At 34.9% G+C, this 3346-nt stretch overlaps 1 long non-coding RNA gene across 1 annotated transcript; it reads right to left on the reverse strand.

The window, feature by feature from the left end:
• Positions 1-1469: 1469 nt before the first annotated feature.
• Positions 1470-2030, reverse strand: LOC143582108 (uncharacterized). The gene is made up of 3 exons (XR_013143931.1): positions 1935-2030; positions 1695-1814; positions 1470-1594 (listed from the first exon to the last, which is right to left on the reverse strand). It is a non-coding gene; the product is annotated as an uncharacterized LOC143582108 (long non-coding RNA).
• Positions 2031-3346: the final 1316 nt, after the last annotated feature.

Here is a 3346-nt window from a genome sequence, read left to right on the forward strand (position 1 = left end):
GATTCCGCACCTGCGCAGATAGCGACATCCCGTGTACGATCCGTCCAGGAACCTACAATGTAATTATTACACAGTTAGCCATGCACAACTCAAGAAAGGAATAACTATAAACAGCGAACGTAACCGCATTCAGGTGAGTTTCTAGCCCCATTCTTTGTTATGTTTTCGGGGTTGTGTGCATACTCGATGTGATTAGTTAATACACTTATCCTAAGTGATAAGTGTATGCCATATATGTATTATGTGAAATGTATGAATGATTTCTTGTCGGTACATGAACGATCTTCGGAATTGCATGTACTGCCAGGAAATGGTTTGATGTTATATGTATGTTGTAAGATGAAGAATGAATGATGTATGTACGTACGTAACCGCATTCAGGTGAGTTTCTAGCCCCATTCATTGTTATGTTTTCGGGGCTGTGTGCATACTCGATGTAATTAGTTAATACACTTATCCACTACTAGAAAAAAGGCCTTCAATGACACGCATTGCGTGTCATTAAAGGGCCCTTATGACACGTAAATGTGTGTCATTGAAGCTGTGTCATAAATTGAATATGACACGCTTTCAGTGTGTCATATTTTATGACACGCTTTAATGACACCCATTTGTGACACACGTTCTTGACATGCATTTATGACGCGCTTTCAATATTGGTGTTTACGACACCCATTAACGACATGCATTTATGCATGTCATTGTATAACTTTTAATTTTTATTTTTTTTGTTTTGCATAATTAATAATATTAAAATTAATGACTCCAAATATTGCAGCAAAACTATACATTCCATTTCTAAATTAAACATCATGAATCAAAATATTACATATAATCCCCAAGTTAACAAAAGTGTTGGTTAATATTTAATGTAATACATATCACTAACGAAATATAAACGGTGTGTATACGCCGACCAATCTTCTCGAACAACATCGAAATTTGTCTCTGTGTATCCGTGTTTGCCTCCACTAACCTAAGTTAAAAAATAAACAAAAAACGTTAGGTCAAACGATGAGACAATTCCATATAACATTTTACAAAGTAAAACAAACCTCATTGAGCCAAAAAGAAAAAGCCACCCTGTTGATTGCATCCTTAAAGTCTTCGGTCCAGTATCTAATCTCAGCCGGTTGTTAACATCCAGTAGTTGTAATTTCTGAAACAATAAACTATGTAGCTGGTTAATGACATAAAATGTGTATCTAATCTAATAAAAATAAAGAAAAAAGTGACCCGTTTGATCTTAAACCTTTTTATGTTTTTTCTCACATATTAATACTTTTTTACATTTTTTCCATTTATATAATTTCTGAGGTTATTTGACTCCTTTGAAATTCTAAGTTACACAAATTTGATTTTATACAATTGATATTTTTATTGTTAGTGTCATAAAAACCATATTTGTAATAAAACCATTATGCAAAAAAAAAAAAAAAAAAAAAAAAACCTTGTGGTTTATGTGGATTCCTTCCTTAGCTTTGTTTCCTTCATGGACTCTAGCAGCAAATGCAGGAATATAGTGACCGGCATATGATTCTTCGGTTATATAAAAGTCATTTTACACAAATTCCGGATGCTCTTTGAAGAAGGCCTAAATTATAACATAATCAAAGTAACCAAACAGACATTATGCATAGTTGCATAATTACATATATTAACAACACACTGAAATAGTCAAATAGAAAACAAACCTGTAATAAATCATATAAGTCATCACTCACGCGCTGCTCGTTGTGTCGAATGTCTCGTTTATCTGAGCTGTAACTAAATCCGGTTCCAATAGGTTGGTCAACAAACAATAGGTTGGATGCCTGGATGCCAACAAACATATAATGTTGTGCACTTATATCACAAGTTATTAAAATTTAAAAACATACAGATTAAATAAGTAATGGGAAATCAACAAATAGATAAATTAATAATAATGTTACCTGATCCCATCCATATTCATTCCAGACAAGAGAACCGTTGTTTTGAATTTTCAAAGGGCCATTTTCATAAAAGAGTGCAAGCTCACTGCTGCATACCGGTCCTCCGGTCAACCAGATAACAACAGGATCCGTTTTACGACCCCTCTTTTTGAAGAAAAACGATATTGTCAATTAGCAGTGTACCAACTACCAAGGATCAACAACCTCAATAGTAGTATGTCTGCAATTGTAAATCATAGTATCATAAGTTTCGGTTTCACCAACTTCTAGTAAACACAACTAAACTAGGGATGAACGGTACTGACCGGTACCGGTCCCGAAAATACCGATCCCGAAAATCGGAAATTCTTGGTACCGGTACCGAAATATTCGGTTCTAAAAAATCGAGAAATACCGGTACCGTACTGATCCCGAAACTTAAAACTTTGGTACAGATTCGGTACCGACGGTACCAAATCAGTACCGATTTTGCTATCCCTAAACTAAACTGTATTTTAGGATACAAAGAGTTATCTTTCACCGTGTTCTTTAAATCCAAACTTGTATTTGGTTGTGAATCACTTATTTACTATTCAAGTTCATAATCTCCAACCCTACTGAAGTCAAGTAGTGCAAGCTTAATAACTTCAAAAATCAAGTGAATTAAAGTACTTAGGGCTCAAATTGTACTCATAATTGAGCTAATTCAGCATCAACTTTGTAATATATAAACTCAGTTCTTATTCTTTTCGTCGAATTCGAATCAAAATCGTTATTTCAGTTCTTCATATCTCATATGTAAAGATAAAGAAATTTAGCAAATCCAAGTAATTAGGGTCAAACTGTACGGAAATTTCAAAGATGTCAACATATATTTTGTAACGATTAGAGAAAATTTTAAAATCGTACCTCCTGATGTAGTAATTAGGATTAGATAGTGGTTGCGTTGGTGATGATACCGGCGGTGGTCGGTCGCGCCTCACCAGCCGCGCCATAATCTGGAATAATCTGAGGCGGAAGTAGAGATCAGGTGTAAAATGACATCGCACGATTTGAGACGTTCGTGATGAATTCCATGGCCGGCCGTGGTGTTTGGATTCCGGTGTTCTTGGCTGAAAGGAGAGATATGAGGGGGGTAGAGTTTTGAGGGAAGAGAGAAAGAACGGTGGGTTTTGGTATAATTTATTAGGTCAAATAAAATGGGTTTGGTTATTATACATTGGGGATGTTAAAAGAGTTTTAACTTTTTGAGTGAAAAATTTTTTGAGTGAAAGATGACAGGCATGGATGACACGCAAATTTATATTTGCAATTTATGACACTAGTTAAAATGAGTGTCAAAAATCTTATAATTTTCAAAAATTATGACATTGTTTTAATGACTGGCACAATTGCGCGTCATAAATCACGCATGTCATTGTGCTCGTGTCATG

The sequence above is a fragment of the Bidens hawaiensis genome, unplaced genomic scaffold (genome assembly GCF_021521415.1).
Source record: "Bidens hawaiensis isolate Kalapana, Puna unplaced genomic scaffold, B.hawaiensis_p1.1 tig00031452_1, whole genome shotgun sequence".
Taxonomy (NCBI): Eukaryota; Viridiplantae; Streptophyta; class Magnoliopsida; order Asterales; family Asteraceae; genus Bidens; species Bidens hawaiensis.